This window comes from Dinoponera quadriceps, unplaced genomic scaffold, assembly GCF_001313825.1.
Source record: "Dinoponera quadriceps isolate SergipeBrazil2010 unplaced genomic scaffold, ASM131382v1 scaffold5144, whole genome shotgun sequence".
In the NCBI taxonomy this organism is placed as follows: Eukaryota; Metazoa; Arthropoda; class Insecta; order Hymenoptera; family Formicidae; genus Dinoponera; species Dinoponera quadriceps.
Window position 1 is genome coordinate 619127 of NW_014560308.1, and position 19432 is coordinate 638558.

At 48.4% G+C, this 19432-nt stretch overlaps 1 protein-coding gene and 1 long non-coding RNA gene across 3 annotated transcripts in view; one reads left to right on the forward strand and one right to left on the reverse strand.

The window, feature by feature from the left end:
* Positions 1 to 3635, forward strand: part of LOC106750723 — a 258312-nt gene extending 254677 nt beyond the window's left edge. The window contains exon 4 of the long non-coding RNA XR_001374978.1: positions 3017 to 3635. This is a non-coding gene — a long non-coding RNA (uncharacterized LOC106750723). The remainder of the gene's footprint in view (positions 1 to 3016) is intronic.
* Positions 1 to 19432, reverse strand: part of LOC106750722 (semaphorin-2A) — a 189201-nt gene that overhangs the window by 128863 nt on the left and 40906 nt on the right. The gene's annotated exons all lie outside the window — the stretch shown is intronic.

The following is a 19432-nucleotide window of genomic DNA, read 5'->3' on the forward strand; positions in this document are numbered from 1 at the left end:
GTAGAGCCACGGGTATCCTGTAATCGCGGCGAGGCGAACGAACATTCCCCCGGGAGTCCTTCGTCAGGACTTTCCTCTTTCGTGGCGAACCGAAGGAGTCTCCGCCCGATTCCCAGATCGCATTTCAGGGAGATTCGAACGGGCTAAGCGTAATCGATCGCCGTGCGAACCGACGGCGTCCGTTCAGCTTGAGAAGCGACAGCGAGCGAGCGAGAATGAGAGAGGGAGAGAGGAAAGAGAGGGATCGGCTTTCTAAGAAAGAATTAAAGGCCGTTGTGTCGCGACGATCGTTATAAACCACGCTGTCAGACTGCGATTAATCGGGACATCGTTCGCCACGCCGTTGATTTATCTCGAATATATTGAGCGGCTACGCGACCACTGTTAGATCGCACGTGAAATTATTCAAGAGTCGTGTGACGGTATCCCGCGTTTATAACTCTCCCGTACGAAATCCGACCCTGCTTGATATATTAATTAATTAATGCACGCGCGCGCGCGCGCGCACGCGACTACTCTCTAACGCTTTTTAACTTGTCAAGCACATAATGTATCGGCTTGTCGGGCAGTGTCTTATTATTATGCCTTGCTACTTGACACATTGAGTAAATATTCGATGGCATATATGATTATATTACTCGAGTCATGTCCCGAGACATGCTCGCAACGTTATTTACATATATCGACCAGGCGAAACAACATGGTTCACCCGCGAACGAACATACCACAGCGTAACTAGAGATCCATTAGCTTTCGTATAAAAATTTAGTTGCTTTTTTTACAACGCGTATGCACATACGGAATAATATTTTTCCCGTGCCGGAGAGAAATCTGAAAAATTGAGCACCATTTACAATATCATGAATAAACTGGAGAAATATCATTTACCGCACGGAAACCGTTATGAAACAGAGCTGAAATCACAGTCCGATTAATTTTAATTTCAACTGGATGTGGCCCAGTTTGATATCCGAGTCGAGGCGCATCCCTCTGTTCTTCATCAATTTTCAACAACGCTGACAAATAGCGTAAAAATTTATGAGTCATTTTTTGTGCGTGTAGTGAATGTAGTTTATAGGGTGTCGTGCGTATTCCACGAGTATGTTCGTCATAATCAAACGAACCGCCGGGTTTATCCGCCGATACGGTGCGAGTGAACTTTCATCGGCAATAAATTAAGCTTCATTTCACGTCCTTATGCATTTTTATAAGTTATATAATAGGAGCGGCAGCACGCAAACTGTGTCTTCCGGTCGATCTTATCGGCCATAATATTACAACGCGTTCGGTCACGAATCATTTCCTTGTGTAATTCACATAATTTACAGCGCGAATGGTACATGGTGAACAATTTTATATTATATTCAACACATTTCGTATGTCCGAAACGGTGCACACAAATTTTTGTATTAATTTAACATAATGTAGATATGCCGTATAGTATATATAATATAGTATAATATATATATAGTGTATATAGTAATAGTGTATATAATATATAGTATAGTGTATATTATATATGTTGTGTAATAATACGTTGTATATTTAAAGTAACAAAAATATTATATAAAAAATTAATATAAAATTAATACATCAATCGGCACTGAAGTGTAAAATGTATTATTTTAACACTTACATGTTGAATATCGACTCGACGCAAAATATTGAGATGATAAAGTAAATATAAAATTTAAGAAACATAAACCACGATATATTAAATCAACACACAGACGTGTGAAAAACTTAATAGAAAAATTACAACAAAGACCAACGCAAGTACAAAATGTTGTTTTTTTCACTTTGTCCGCGAGATTGGACGGAACGAAGCGGAACGAAGCGGAACGAAGGAGTGGATCGAAATGCCCGTACCGCATCGAGTACTACGGTGTACCTTCGAGAATTGACGCGCAAAAACTAGCATACTTTTGCCGTCCTGCTTTAAAGCTGCAACAGTAGTGCCACCACCTCCGGCCGAAGCTGCGCATACGATGAATATTAATTCGCGACGACGTCGGGTAACTGGCCCCGCATGTAATATTTTAAATCCGCGTATCTTCCCTGCGCGAGCGCGAAACACGCGGAGGGGGTGGGCACGAAAAAGTTTATTCAAATCGAATGTATCCAAACCAGCGCGGCCGGCAGATCTGATCAGAGATCGGTATACGCGTTCGTCACTCCGAATATGAAATCGTTTTTATGCGCGCGTTATATGCACGACTGCGTATATATTTATCGAGACTACAGATCGCGCGTGCAGCCGGCCGGCTTTCCGGGATTTTTCGAAAATCCGGCAAAAACTATCGCTTGCGGACGGCACGGAGGATTGTTCAAACGCCCGCTGGCAATCTCGATAAATGGCGCTCGAGCGATTCTCGACCTGCCGACTTGCAGCCGAACGCGGAGTGCGCGATCGCGCGTCCCCCCTCTCCCCCTCCCTCCTGCTATCCCGGTGTGATAAAAAAGTTTCGCGATCAAACAGCCGAACGTGGCGCGATTGACATGCACCAGCATTTCACTGCAAACTGATTTTTTTGTATTCTAAGCGATAGCTCGCTCCGCTGACTGTAAACTCAATAAGCGGCGCGTAATCCGCAAACTGCGAACGGCGGTCTCGCGCTAATGTTTTCGGCTTTTACGCGCCGTTTTCCCGAAGCCCCGCAACGAAGTGGCGAGATTTGGTAATCGCATATTTTTTGCTTTGTTGCACCGGCGCGGTGCCCGTGAGTCAAAAATGGCACTGCGAACAATCGTGCGAAATAACGAATCGGCAGGGACGATCGATTCTCTTTAAATAGCAACGACGAAAACGGACAACGAACGGCACGGGGTTCGCCCGAACGACGCGTGTTTCACACTCTACCGCGCCTCGTGCAACGAGAAACATAACGGAAAGCATAATATCCACAAACGTTCGTAAGTCGTTGGAACGACCGTCTCGTAACGAGTTAAAGTGAGAAATGTTATTCTTGGATCGGCTAAAACCTCTTCGATTAACTTTCTCGCGGTTTGTTTTCAGAACGAGCGTCCTCTGGCAACGAACCAAAAATGCGTAGCCATGCGCGCGCGCCCGAGCGCGTCCCGAGATCCGTGGCTCGACTACCTTTGATGCTTTGCGGACCGATCAGTCCCCGCATCCTTCCTTTGGGAAGCGGAAGAAGGAGGAGAAAATCGAATCTGAGATTCGTTCGACCGCGTGAATTCATCTCGCTGGTCTAAGGAGGAATTCCCCGCGTCATCTGATTCAAAGGCGAAGCTTTTCCAGCTAATGCCCGGCACGCAAATCGTTACCATCTACTTGAACTGGGACGCTCCGCTCACGAAAAGAAGATACAGTTAGTAGGTTACATCGCGACAGACGATTTGTTAAAATTTGCATTTTCGGTGATGCAGTTTCTCGCCTAGTTTTTTTTTTGTACATGCTTTATATTTTCCGACGTATCTTGGGAGAGCTTTAATGATCAACGGATTATGTCGTCTTGATAACAGTGACAGTTTAAAACAAGAATTCGCGTTACGTTTGCGTGCTTTCAGAATTGTAAACAAGCCACATTTGGCTGATCGAAGTAAATTTAGCTATGAACTATACGTTACATTTTAATACCTTCGGAGAGATAAAATAAGACATGTCTCTCTCATGGATGATAGCGCAAATAAATTTTATAAATTGCACATAATAATTATATATGAGGTGTAATATATAAATATAAGTATGATATATACATATACAGATATATAATACGATTATAAATATGAATATAAAAATATATCTATACAGATTATTTAATAATTCCATCAGCGGTGATATAACTGGAGAAACAGTTTTAGATTTAAATTACTTGATATCGAAGTCCGCTGTGTTCCCATCTATTCAATTATTCTATATCTATTATAGTTATTTTTTAAAATATACGGAGATACGTACAGTACTTGTTCTAACTGATGCATAATTGAAACGAAACAGAGCATGCAGTAAAATGATTAAACGTTAATTCGCTGCTCCACTAGGTATCCATTGTTTATCAAAATAACGTGTACTGTGCAACGTACCATACGTTCAAAAACAGCTACCTTTTTTGTGTGCGACAATTTTTGCGCCCATCTAGCTTTGATCACGAGTAATGTAAAACGAAGTAAGTGGCCTCGCAAAAGTCTCTTTTTCGTAAATATGCGAACCTTGTCTTCTGTGTGTGTGTGTGTGTGTGTGTATGCGTGCGTGCGGCGTGTGTGTGTGTAAATGTATGTTCGTGCGCTTCGTACTTAAATTAAGTTAAACGTGATCTCTAAGTTACTTAAACACCGAGTCGATACCAGCAACACAATTTAAGGACCAAGATAGAAAGAGAAAGAGAGAGAGAGAGAGAGAGAGAGAGCGAGCGAGGGAAAGAGAACATCGTTCGATATCGTGAGAGCCGTTTCTAATCCGAAAAAAAGAAGAAGAAAGTTGAAAATCCTATTATCATCGGAATCGGTCGTTAGCGAGAGCTCGTTAACGGGTTAAGGTAAATGTATCTGAAAGCGACCGTACAGCGCGGAAACGGCGCGCGACCCGTGATAGAGAAAGAACGTGGAAGATAGTAGAACGGCGGTGGACACGTCGGGAGACGAAAGCGAAGTACACACCGATCGCCGGGCAGGAATGCTCACTTACACGGCGGGGGACTGCTGTAATCTACACCCATTATGATATCTAACACCCGCCACGAACGGCCAGCAGTCGTCAATGATATCTCGTTTCTCTGTCGGAACGAGCGCACTCGCGCAGCGAGAACACGTCAGCACGCGAGCATGACGGTGCATGACGTCGCACCGGTGAGCCGTGGGAGGCGGTGTCGATAACGAATGTGGGGATCGGTCGAAGGTATCCTTGACGACACGGACGGTTCGAAATGTACGGAGAGAGAAATGCGTTTCGCGCGCATTTTCTACAATGTCTCCGGAGACTTCTTCCGGCCGTGGGATAAACATTTATCAGCCGGTGCGACGTCTTCCTCGATCCCAAGAGCGGTAGTAACCTATCCCGAAGTCTCTCTCTCTCTTTATCACGATCTATCTATCTATCTATCTCTTTCTTCGCTCTTCGTGGTCCGCCGTGTGCACCCGGAAGAATGTGGGAGAATAGGCCGAAGCCATCGCATAGTGACAGCGAATTCATAAATTTCCTCCCTTCTTGCATACTCGAGATTCTCCGTGCTTCCTATTTACTCTTTCATCCGCCACTTCTGCTCACGGCAAAAACGAGTTCCATCGAGGAGGAACAGTCGACTCGCGGGGAGGACGAACAAAGTGGGGCGCGCGGTCAGGGAGGAACGGAGAGACCGTAGGCGGAAAGGAAGACGAAAAGGAGAAAAGGAGAAAATGAGAAACCCGTAGGGACGCGGGGATGGAGCAATGCCGACATCGGTCTGGACGGGGTAGAAGGAGGGAGGCCAGAGATAGGCAGCTTTTTATATAAATGCTCATCCGTTATTACGTCGCGGAGGTCTCCGTCCGACTTTGTTCCTCTCGCAATATACAATTATACAATAATTTAAAAGCAAAGGCCGAGACCGACTGTATTTCATTCTTACCTCGCCTTAGCCGCCGCGCTTCCTCCGCGCGCAGTTTCATCTCCTTCCTCGAGTGTCGCTTCTTCTTCTTCGAGGATCACCGACCGCCTCGACGGAGCCTTCCTTTCCTCGAGCCGTGTAAAGCGGAATACGCTAAGCCCCGTTCGGAATTGAACATTGCGACACGGAATATTCATTTTTTACATTCGCACACGATGTTGAGATAATTTACTTTTTAAGTGTGTACACGTTTGTATCAATTAAACGGATACCATAATTTGTTCGAGTTATAATTTGCTGATCACACACACCATATTCTCTCTCTCTCTTTTTCTCCCTCTCTTTCTCGTTTGCGTGCGTGTCCGTTCGTTTAGTCCTCGATGTCGAGCATCACGTCGACGAAATCGCTGCTTTACGAATCGACCCTTCCTATATCATTTATATCGGTGCTCCATGCTACAAGTGCGTTCAATGGGATCTCTTCGTTCGACGGGACCTTCCCCGCCGTCCATCCCCATAGAAACGCGAATTAAGTATTTCCGATAAGAAGACATCGAGGGTAAAACGCGAATCCCCATCCAGACACGCGAACGTCTCTCGCGATTTGATGGCGTGCAGGAGAGCTCGGGAGAAAGGTAAGAAATATAATCGATAACTGCGCATCGAACAGCGCGAGAATGGTGCAACGCACATACAGACGTGTGTGTACGCATGCATACGTATATCCATGTAGATTTACAGCATTCTTTATAAAATATGTATATCTCGACATATATATTTTGCAAGCGACGGCCTCGTTCCCGCGGCCACGACGAAAGAGGAAGGATAATTACTTCGAAAAATAATCGCGTTTCTCCAGCTGTCACGACAGGCGCCGGTCATTAATTTGCACATTAGAGATATACCCGAGCGACCTGTATGTTTCTTTCCACCCTGGAGCTTTCAGGAAGCGAAGGAGAAAGTGATATCACAGTTGGGGCTGGTTTCCTCGAGTTGAAATTTTAGTTCTACATTAACCCATTAGCTGCCACGATCCCCGTTTGGGGATCAAAACAAAACATAATTTGACTATAATTATACTGTTACACAACTTTTTGTGCATATATATAACTTATTTACGTTTTATTGAGATAATTGAATATTAGATAATTTTCAAATAAATTCTCCTTTGAGTCAAAATGAAGAAAAATGATCATTTTTTATATCAAAGAACAGTAGTCTCGTAAAATGTTGTATCTCAGTATTCTCCATTGACACTTCAAGTTCGATCTGCAGGATTAATGTAGAACCGAAATTTTGACTTTAATTAGCGCATGCAATACATATACAATCCTGAATGTGATAATTGGTGGATTCTTCCCGATCAATTAGAAAAATTACGTCGATTGCGGCGTGCCCGTTTTTACCATAATGTGCACGACTCGAAGTTGAGAAATAGCAGAGAAATAATCAGTCAACAATGAACGTTACCGCGATATCGTTTGGGGATTTTTATCGTAGCCGAGTGCGCGATTTGTTCCGTCGCGACATGTCAAGGAAGATACGATCGTGGATTAAGCAGAATTGTTTTTAATACAATGTTCCGAGATAATTTTTCTTCCTGCTTTTTCTCTCCAAGCAGCTTCTCCGTTTGAGTGATTCTCGCGATTTTTCCGGCAGAGAGCAGCGAATCGGCCGTGATTTCGAGCCATTAGGTCGCGTTCACGAGGCGCTCGTCGCGCGACGATGGATGACTCTATCCGTCGCGCATTAATCTTCCCGACTGATCCAGCCCGTAGTCTGAATCTCTCCTTGTAAACGTCGATTGAATAACGTGTCGTCGGGGATGACGAAGAGTTTGGGTCGTGATTTTGACGAGTTTCACACGCCGTAATCGAATGTCGCCGCGTAAGCGTTGTCGCGCTCTCCTCCGGGGTTGGAAATATCCCGGTTAGCGACGTTCGCTTGTCAGTTAAAAAGGACAAGATAGATTGAGAGACATGTGTTCACATATCGGACGAAGGCACTCGAGTATTTTCGAGCGCACTCGAAGATATTCGAATCATCCGAGTTTAACCGGCCCCGGCTAGATGGATTTAATGCGAACAGCGGCGGGCACGATATGCACGAGGAGTCCTCTCAATAATTTAGAGCCCGCGAAGTTTTGTCGGCGGTAAATTCTCATAAAAGACTGCATAACCGGCGACTCGGTACGGAGTGTGTAATTAAGAATTAATTGGAGTTTTCCGACATACCGTTGCAGCTCTCGCGCACGATGATCACCGTCATATATACGCCGCGCGAATACGCCGATAGTAATTGCGATGCTGATTGGTCGAAAAACTTCTAGGAAGTTCGCAATTATTCAACGGAATTGTTCGAGTCGAGCGTTTATACGCCGCAGCACGGTCTACTAACAAAGTACGCGATGCGAAAATCGATCCGAACGTCTCGAATGCATTCAACGTGTCCGCTTCCCCGCTGAATGGACTGAACAAACGAGGAAATGCAAATTAATTAAGCTGACGTTTCGAAGTATCGGCATCGACCGAGAAAATATGAAAAATTACATCAAAAGCGCGCGTACGAGTCGAAATTTTGCTACTTTTAAGGGCAGTTCGCACATACTCGGACAGCCTACTGACTACGCAGAGCAAAAGATTTCCTTGGATTTAATAATATTTCTTTAATTGAAACAAATTTATTTTCTGAAATACAGCAAACAATCGAATATTTGGTTCAACAAACAGAATTGTTTTGTTTCGTAAAAAATAAACATCTTCACGTCAAATATATTTCTTTTGTATTTTCATCCAAACATTACAATGGTTATCATAAGTAATAAATTATTTGAAAGACGTAACATGTTAGAAAAATATTAATGAACTTTCTTTTTGTCTCAGTAGGACGATATTTAATATATTATATAATAAAATAATTTCTTTTATTGAAAAAGAATATTATATATTTCCTTTAAATGATATTTTCTTTTGTCTTTCTATCAAACAACACCGTTTACTCTAACAACATTTTCACTGAAATAAAATGATATATAATATTAACTTATGTTATTTATATTAGACAAACTTAAGTCAAACACATACACGAGATCCAAAGAAATTTTTTCCTATGTAGTAAAAACTTACGTTGACGGTGCTGCATTAATGAATTTCTCTCTTGAATCATTAATACCCAAGATCCTGTTATAAAACAATCTATTTTAACCGCTAAAAGCGGCGAAAACGAAAATTTCAGACATCGTCATGGTCAAGAAGCAGAAGTAAACTGTATCATTAGAGTCGAATCTATTTTGCTACCTTAGCCCCTATTGTGTTACAGAATTAAAGGCTCGACACGGGTCCAAAATTTCGATTCGCGCGGCTCAGAGAAACGCGTGTTATCCGCTCTCTTCTCCGTCGTAAAGGCGAAGCCTTTCGAACTGCGTTTCGGGGAGAGGCAGTGCGCGCTTGTTCGTCTCTCCCGATCGCAATCAACGTTTAATACATCCGCCGGCGCCGTGCCGGTGGAAACATTATCGTATTTTGTTCGCTCATCGAAAGGAACGGTTTTCTCCGTGCCGACCTTTGGTAGCCGGCCGCCGGTCGGCGCGAAGGGGCGCCGATAAATAAGCGCTGCCTTCGATAAATTAACCACCGTCGGCGAATTGGCTGCCTCCGAGAGCCAGCGGGAAAGCCGGCAACAGGACCGAGAATTTCGCCGCCGGCCCGCCCTTCTCACTTTCGCACCCCCTTTTCGCGTCCCGATTGCACGCAATATTTATAGCACGCGCGTAATCGAGCGTTCTCGCACAGGAACCAGTCGGGCTCCGCGGGGCTGATATTGCTGCCCGCTGATTTGTGACAGCCACGATTCTTCCGGCCGTTTCTAGGGACCCTGTATCGCCGCCCGGAACTCTTAAATCAGAGAACGGGAGAAACTTCGAAGGTATTTCAAGCGCCCCCGCTAATTATTTCAATTTCCTCGGCTGTCGCGGCTCAACGACTTAGTCACCCCTGATATTAGCGCTCGAAGTGCTGCGCCCTATTAGCGCTGTTTTTATCAACGAGGTCGCTTTTGTTACACATCCATACGCTCCGATCGCAACGAGAGGAGTTCATCATGGATGCTTTCGCTTCGCGTCAACCTTGGCGGCACTGCAATTAGCCGTGCGAATGAAACACCGATTCGATTATTAGCGCGCGGAAATTCCGGCTCGTGAAAGGACGCGATTAAAAGCAGCCGGCCGTCCGAATGCAAAGCCTTCGCGGATATTCCCGGGAGATCTTCGGATATGCGGGACGCTGCGCGCGCGATTAATTAAAAGGCACGTACAGTTTAACGACGGGGCCGCCTACCTTCTGTTTGCAACGTATTTAGCGGAGAGTCTTTCGCGGACTGCCGGGTGACCCGTCTGGCCCGATTCATTTGCAGGCCGATCTCGTCGCGTCCCCTGCCCTCATCTCGCCTTCTCTTTTCCTTCTTCTTTCTGTCTCTCTCTCTCTCTCTCCCTCTTTCACCCTTATATATACAGCAGTTATCGTCAAGAATACCAAGACCCTCCTTTAATACTCTTTTAAGAGAAGGCGCCGTGAAAAATGGAAATTGCCCGTCCGCCGGACGACGTGCATCTATCCGCGCGTCCCTTCCTCGAACCTCCTAAGAGATTCGAATTACCTTGGAGCGAAGTGCGGCTTTTCGTCACTGACGCGCCAACGGCCGTTTCGTCTTCATTAAAATAGCACGACTCGTCGAAAGAGATCGCGGAAGTACGCGTGTTTCATATTCCGATGGGATCTCTTAGCGCAAAGCGAATAAAAGTGAAGTTACGATCAGCCGATACCTAGTCTCTCTCTCTCTCTCTATCTATCTATCTTCTTTCCTTTCTGAACAAGGATGATGCTTAGCGATCGCGTGAGTATTTTTCACCAGAACCGTGGCTCGGAGGGAGGAAGCGATCCTTTATTTTTATCGTATCACAGCTCGCACGTCGAGTGAGTTTCTTCCCCGACTCGGGCGGCTCATTGATTTTTATAGAGTCGTAGAGAGATCGTAAATCTCTCCGTGTCGTCGCCGGACCTCTTTGAACGACACCCCCCCCCCCCCCCCNCGGGCAATCCGGGATTCAAATGTAACGGACATTTTTTAAAATTCCCTCTTACCGCCACATTCTGATGATGACTTTTTGATGTTTCATCGGCCGTGCGCGACATGAGAGCTCTCATTATTCAAACAAGATGAATATTTACACACAATTCGCGCGGAACGCAAAAACACCGGCGAGCAGTGCCAGTAAGTCCCCGTCAACGGGGGAAATTTGCGGACGTTTATTATTATTAAAAGAAAAAAAGAAAGAAACAGAAAAGAGGGAAGACTAGAAAATGCGATAGACACGGGGATGCGCACGCTGGGGTCGTAATCGCTCTTTTCTCTTTTCTTTGTCCGTCGTGAAAATGCGAGAGAGCAACCGCGCGGGGAACTAAAGGAACCACCGGTGAATAAGCTATGTACACGGGGCACGTACGTGTGTACATATGTACGTCGTTGCCTACGTGAGATCGATGGGGCGTGGGATGAAAGGGTATCCTCGTTACAGAAAAACCCTCGCGCGCACCCTTCGCCAGAAATTCGGCGGACCTGCTGCAGGGAGTGTCGGCTACTAATTATGCGTGCGTCGGATACGCGCTGTTTACTCACCGTGAATGCGAGAGCGCGCGGCATGTGTGTGCGTGTTTGCGTGTGTACGATTCGCTTCGGAAGGAGGGTTAGCGAGCTTACCTGTAACAAAAGAAACGCTCTATTATTAAAACCGTCCAATTAGTAACATATACCGATACGACGTGACAGGGATATGACGTATCCGCCGGGGGGATTCCTTGACTCGAGGAAATCCAAGCACACTTGGATTCTCGCGCACGCACGCCGTCCGTACGACGAAACGAAACTGACAAATTGACAAAAGCGAGAACGGAGAGGCGGCGCTCTTGTGTCGACTGTCGAGCAGTTCCCCTACATCGTCGATACGGCCGCGCCGATGATCCCGATGATGTAAATTTTAAATTGACGACGATACCGCGCGAATACGTCAGATCAATGGTCCGCGTCGGTTATTAGGAGTAAATTTTCACGGGCCCGCGTAAATCGCGTAACGAGGGAACATTCGGGACTAATAAAAGCAAATGGAATGTCATATCGATTTCCGTTCCCCGCCGCTATTCCATCGTCTCTCCTCCTCCCCGCGCCGAAGCTCTCTCGCATCTTTCCTGCGCGTTCGCCGAGCGCCACCTCCTCCCTTTTCCTTCCCTTTGCCTTTCCCAGGGTAATTGCGATCCTGCCGGGTATATATGTAAAACGTTCAATCCCGCCCCATTGAATACAAGCGACATTAAATCATATTCCATTGTGGCCACGGAGGAGTGGAAGGTAGTTAATAATCCCTCACGGTTCTTCTAGGACAAAAAGGAAATCGGGCTGGAAGTGGAGCGAACTGGATCGGGAGGGACGTATTAGGTCGAACGATCGCGCTCGGAATCGGGAGATTTTTTTTTTTCCCGTTCGCCCACTCTCCTTCTCTCTCTCCCTCTCTCCCTCCCTCCCTCTATCTCTCTTCTCGTCGGCGTGCATTAGTCGGTCCCGTAAAAAGAGACAGGCTTGCATCTGCCCTCGACAGGATGCATTCGATTTAATTTCTTTTTCACGACCGAGGCCGAATGCCGTGTCCCGACACAAGCTTAATCCCCGCACTATCTAGACGCGTCTTGCGCTCGCCGCGAACTGTGAATGCTGCGATCGTTCCTTCTTCATTCTCTCCTTTTCCCTCATCCTCTTATAACCGCGATCTTTGTACCATGATTTATTCGTTTAACCGGCGTGTCGTCAATTCTTCACGGGGGAGGGGGAGGGAGGGGTACTTGCTTGTAATAAACGCGAAAGTTTCCTCTCGTTCGGTTATTTCCCGTACGTCGTACACGAGGCATACAATGGACGATAACCTCGTTATTTTTCCCCTACTGGCTCGGATTTCCAAGTAAGAGCTACCAGGCCGATGTTACAATGCACCCCTAATTAAATCGATATGAAAATAAAAACAGGGAAACAACGAAAGTGGCTGTTGTTAGTACCCGACGCACTATAATCGATCGTAACGACCTCGCATCCGGCTGGTTTCGCGCAGGGAAATATATAAGAGCTCGGTTTTCATTAATAACGACATCGGAAGTTTTATACGCGCACAATCGGGCATAATTACCTTGAAACTACATGGGAACACGTAAACGAGACACGCGTACGCCTCGTTACTCCCGTAACGCAAACAATGCAAATCGACCGTCGGCGACGCGGCGGCAAAAACTTTGACAACGAATACATAATGAAATAAACGCAGCGGTTGAAGCGGAGAGAGAAAAATCTGTTCTTGCGCGCGGCCGCCTCGTAACAAGGAGTCGTCCATTTTCCGCCTACATCTCCCCAATTATTAAACGCCCCGTATAAGCAGAATATCTCCGCGTTGTTATAGCGGTTCGGCTAATTCACTTCATCAAACTCCGGGCGAATCCATTTTCATTTCGCCTTGTGTGGAGTGGCGCACAATGCGAGGTGCGCCCGGCAGCGGGCTATGAATTCGCAAGAATTATGGCTACGTACGAGTCGAATAATTGCGAGAGACATCCGAAGTGCCATTTGGCAGTCTCTATCTATCCGCAGGTACCTGTGTGAACTATCGGTGCTTCCGCATTCACGACAGCTCGCGCTGAAAGCGCGGCCGGGAAACGAGGACGGAATATTAAGGCGCGCTACGCCGGATTATACTGATCATGAATAAATGAGGTGGACGAAACTTGCGACCGAGTTTTGCATCCGGAGGCAGCCACTAATCCACCATCGAGTTTTCCACGATGGGATATTAATTTAGGATGCTGGTGGGGTGAATAGAATTTACTATGTTCCGTGCCGTAGCGATACCACGCCATAAAGGATTAAACGAACTAAGGGATTAAAGGTTAATGAACACTACCGGCGAGAGATGAGGAGACAATTAGATTAACGATCGTTTCGCGGATATTTCGAGGAAGCCTGGAAATATGCAAATTCGTAAAACTCGCGCCAATTCCGAGGACGCGGAAATCCATCCGGGTGTGCGCGCGCACGAGTCTCCGAATAAATTGAGTTAAACCGACGAATACAACTGGGCCGTGAGAGGGATTCTTGTTGACTACTCATTTCGAGAGCTCCACTTCGCTTCGGAAATAAAGTTTTATTATGAAGTTAATACCCTCGATCCGTCCTCTCCCACGCTCTCTCCCGCGCTGTCTCCAGCTTAACACGAGCGCGCGCCGCTTTGTTCCCGGCTTCTATCTGAGAACTGTCAGCATCCGCGCGACGCACGATCGATACCGCGGTTCTTATGAGCTGCGGCCTATGTCACTGTTTCCGGACTAGCGGAGAACTAGTTAGCGACAGGACCGTGCGCATAAACATAAACCCTAGTTAGCGCCCGGGTATAAGCTCTGGTTAAGCCGCGAGTTAATCGTTTGTTTAGCTGTGAGCGCTCTATATTTAACGCTTTACCCCCGGCCCTTACGTAAACAGCACGACGTAATCAAAACGCGGAGGTCCTCTCCTACGTCATCCGTCCGCCTCCCACTTTCTACAACGCCGGGCATTCTACACGCACGGCGAACGATCGTGTTCGCGCGGAACAGCCGCAAACTCCAAGTCCGCCAGGTGTGTCCCGATATCCGCCCAACGGTTAACGATATCGCGCTTCCCCGAGTACCTTTCCTTTCCCTCTCTCAGGACGCTACTCGCAGAGGCTGCCCAAAGTGGTTGGCGGCATTAGGAGAGCGCCGACACTCTGACCGCAAGGGACCGAAGTTAGCCACGCCGTCGCTAATGAACTTCCTCGAGCACAAAGAAAACACCGTGCTGTACTAACGAAGGAAACTCAACAAAGTATCCGACGTCACCCGGAGGAAAGAAGTTCCGCAAGACATAACAACGACGGGCGTTGCTTTTTAACGGCGCATTTAGCGCCAGGAGGTTCGGCCAACTTCTCCCCGCCGCCGTCGACAATTCGCAAGAAATGATTAATAGCCCCGAAAGCCGGCCGGGCGAGCTCGACCGCTCCGGGAAATATTATCAATGCGTGCCGGCAAAAAACGTCATCGCCGTCGGCCGGCTTTTATTACGACCTTTTCGGCGTGATTAAATGGCGCTATTAGGCGCCGCCGGGAGTAACGTGCGGAATCGCGGATTTTCAGGTGGCTGAAGGTGTGAATAATCGTACCGGGGATGATGACGTCCCGGCGTCATCGCGTTGCCGCTTTACGACCCCGCTAACGACCCTCGGCGGCGGCTGTTGTTATCGACGCGCATAATTCGATGATTTGCAAACAAATTGGATTTCGCGAAGAAACTCGGCCGAAACTGCGAAAGAGAGAGAGAGAGAAAGAGGGAGAGAGCTCTGGACCGGCGACCGGGGAAAATCAATTAGAGGGAAGTTCCGTCGCGCTGTTTCGCTAATGGAGTTACGGAAGAACACCTGAAAATGGGCCTGAAAATTGCCGTCTCGCGCGAATCGTCTTCACGCGGACTCGGACGATGGGAGTTCGGCATTCGCACGTACACCGCGCTCTCACGTAGGTCAACGGATACACGTGGCCTCGCAAATCGACACTCGATATTGCTAGATGGCCCGTGAGACATCGCCGAGTATGTATATATATATATATATACGTGTGCATGCATATATACTGGCGCGACTGCTATCGGTTCGCTCCAGCTCCGACGTTTCGGTCGGCGCATGCGACTCCTCCATAAATATCGCGTTAAACGGACTCGGTTTACTGTCCAATAACGGTCGAATATCAGCGTCTGCGTGCCGCTTGATAGTCCCGCTATTACACGAGCTGAAGTGGGCCAGGCGGCACAGCCCGTCGCATAAGAAGGGTCTCATTGTGCGCCGCAGATAGCGACGCGGTGACGTCGTATTTTACGAGCGCGGAAACGCAACGCGCAACCGTCCATCGCCGTGGCGGAAATTGATCGCGCATCCGTGATAGACATCTCGCGAAGCTTGCAACGAGCGCACTTCCGCCGCGCGCGACTACGTCTCCTTACGACTTAGAGTCGCGATCTTTTCTAGCTCCGCGCGACTCCGCAAAAAGCGAACCACCTTCCACGAGCGTCGTCCGGCTCCGGCGAAAATTCTCCCGGGCTCATCTTCGGGAATATCTGCATACTGCGAGGCGCACACACGAGAGTCTCGGAAACGAGACTTCCAACGCTGCCATCCAGTCACTTAAGTCACCTTTCGTCACTTTTACCTGACGAGTCGCTGACAAATTCACTATCGTCCAAAATGGGTCACTGCAGTTACTTTTTCCCCGAGCTGCCGTTTAATTTAGAAAATATCGTTGCTTAACGGCAGCTTCGTTGACGCTTATTACCAACTCACGTGTGTCACGTGTGTCAAACTTCCCATTTAAATATATCCAGTGACTTTACGCAAAAATCTAAAGGAGATAGGTCGGGGATGACCATAGGGGTCATGCCACTTCTTCCTATTCGTCGACCAGGTAAAGTTTCATTGAGCGATAGTTACTCTTGTTACTACAAAACATAAACACCGCAGATACGAACAGTTCACCTCAATCAAAACGGGAATATAATCTCCTAACGCGACTACAGACGTATCAATATTTCAGTCGATAACGGGGCTGACCTATTATTTATACACTTTTTGTTCAGAATAACCTCCCAAATATGCTGGCGATAAGTTTGTTTGATTTATTCGCGGAACACCACGTATATTATATATTTTTGCATCGTCCGTTGCCGACTGTCACTCGCTCACTGAGTACCGGCCGGTTGTCTCAGCGTCCGTATTTGTATCGTTCGTGACCTTGGCATTCCCTTTTCATGAATTTCACCGTACTATGGAAAAGAACTCGCCGTATACTAAATTGTCCAAAGATAAATCTCTCTGGGAAGGTAAAAGTAGAATTTTTATGCTTTAAATGGCCTTGGTTAATCTCAGAAATTGACCAGAAATATCACACTTTCGGTCGCAATTTTGACGTCCGAGAGGTCACTTTCAGCCATTATTTCTGCCGAAAAGCAGCCACTGTTTCGCATTTTTTTGTTCCGATGATCGGTGACGGTAACGGATTCCGGAATTCCGAATTCAGTCGGTCGCCTCGTGCTGCGATGTTCGCGACGTGCAGAGCGTGAGTCCCCCCGGATCTTCGGCTGTTCACGGCCGTCCCTTAACAATAAAGCGGCGACAATTGTCCGCCTAAATGCGGATTCACGCGGCGATCCTGTTCGGATCGCGCGCTACCTTGGAGAATCTACCGTGTGAAGCAGGTAGCGTGATGAATCCGCGCCGGCGTTGACGATACATCACGAGAGACAGCCGACGGTCTCTCTTTGTACGGCCGGCGACCGCAAATAAACCCGCGTGACGCATTCCGGACGACGACGGCTCGCCGACGGACCGAGCAAATAAGACATCAAACAATTTGGAACGGCTCAAGGCACGGACAGTCGCCGACGACGGCGGGTCGCGCGAGAGACCGCAGTGCGGTTGACGAAGTTGACGAGGTTGCGGGCGAAGGTGAACGAGGTAGGACTCCGTAGGTCTATGGGATGGGGCGCGACTGGGAGGGCGAGAGAGAGAGAGAGATGAAGTGTACGAAGAGAAAGGGAGCCCAAAGCCACCGCAGCTCGCCCTGTTTTCCAAGAAGACAACAACTTCATTAGGCCGATCCTCTCCGCCCGTTTCGACTCTATCTAGCTTCATGAATATGTATGCCGGCCTTACGTCGTGGCAAAGGCCCGCGGATAGCGGTTGCAGGAGATGATCGGCGATTTCGAGCCGTGAATCATCGCGGTAAATGGTATCAGGAGAAGGCGTGGATCGCGCACGAAACGAACGCGCCTCGATCCGGCACCTCGACGACGGTAAGAAGCGGACGACCCGTAAATCCGCTTTCAGCGGAACTTTGTTCTCATCTCGTGCGCGTCTGGCGCGCGCAATCGAGCGCTATTAACTGTGAAGTAATACGGCGCCCAACGGTAATTAACAGCCGAACGCGGAAAAGTTCACGTTCGTTCGTTATTTTAACAAGTAGATCTCCCTCCCTCCTTCTCTCTCTGTTTCACTCACGGTGAAATACCAGAGCTGGAGATGAAACTGTATTACACCGCGGCCGTATCGTGCGTTTCCGCCTATTACTACTTAGCGCTTCGTTATCGGATTTTCATAACCGCCGTAGGTAGGTCCGAATCGAGCCCGAATTTCAATGTCCAAGCTACTGACGAGCGGCTCTCCCCTCTTTCAAACCTGCCTACCTGAACATCGCGTCCGATCGATTTATTCGGCGTTCCTGCGATCCTCCCCGTATCTCTCGCGGGTTTCCGCCGCGGCCTCTTCACGCGTGACGCTCTTCTTCTCTCCCTCGCTCTCGGCTCCCGCCGATTGTTCTCGCAATACCGCACCGACGGCCGCGATTAATGGAATTTACGAGCTGCGGCAAATGACGCGTAAGGAGCGAGCGAAGCGTGGGAGACCGATTCGCCACGTCGAACGATAAATAACGGGCGAACGCGCGGAGAGATAAACGAATTGTCCCCCCTCTCTCACGCGAGCCTCGGCTCGCCACGTAAAAAGCCCTCACGGTGGTCACGGTGTGGCTCCATGTTCGATAAATAACTAGATAGATTGTTTCGCGGTGAGTAAAAGTCCGCGACTGACACAATCTGCAAGGTAGGACCGGCGGAAGAAGCACGGGATCCGAGCCGCCTCTCGCGACTATCCTCCCACGGGATAGCCGGTGGCCAAGTTTCTCGGATCACTCCGAAGTCGCCCGGCTAATCACACAGCGCGATCCATTCGCGTCACTCTGTTCGCCGTGCTGTCTCCCAGGAGCGATAAGAAAGCCCGATAAGGAGGAGTCCGGGGCGAAATCTATCACGGCCGCTGACAGCTTTCGATTGACCCACATCGCGCGCGCGCGCAAGCGACGGAAGCATAATAAACGCCAGCTGTTGCCGTTTCCCTCCCCGCGCCGGAACGCGTGGAAATATTATGCCGACGTTTTGACAACGCATCCGATGATCTCGGCGTCGCTTTTCCTCCATCCCCCTCGCTCTTCAGTCAGCCAGCCGCGAAATCATTTTACCCGCGGCGGAAGAGACGGAGGGGAGGAGCTCGCATCGCCGAGGAACTCGCATCCGCGCGTACCGGGCGATTCCGGGAGAGTCTCGTATGTATGCACGCCCCGATATTTTCGCCCGCGCCGCAACGTCGTCTAACCTACATCCTCCGCGTCGAATATCGAGTTTTCTCAAGCGCGGTCAGTGGCTTCGTACATCGGGCCGCGCCGGTAAAGGGTAAGGCAGCTCGCGCGAGAAATCCATAATTCAGAGCGGAGCGGGCCGGGAAACCAGGCGGTTTATCTTGTCCGCGGGGAAGATTGTGCAGCCGTACGATGCATTACAATATTAGACGGTAAATATACATACCGGCGACACGCGCCCGCGGTGGCGTGATAAACGTGTCAATGGGATCGCGACCGAGTTCGGAGGGGAGTCGCCGTTCCTTCCGGGAAGTTGCTCAACGTGCGCTTCGTTTCGACCGAAGCACTGGATCAAACTTTCTTCCTCTCTCCTGAGATCTCCGTTTTGTTTCACGGATAACTGCCTCCGCGGATCCTCGCTCGCTCGACAGATGAGTTATAACTCGGGCGCCCGTAGACGGCCGACAAAAGTCCGCTCTCGTCAAAACGCAGACTTACCAGGCGAGTTATTAAAAGGCCCCCGGTGCTATCTCGCGCTCGCGCCGGGTTATTTCCGGAGGGTATTTGCTTCCCCCCAACAGCGCGCTCGGCTCCGGCATCGCACATGGC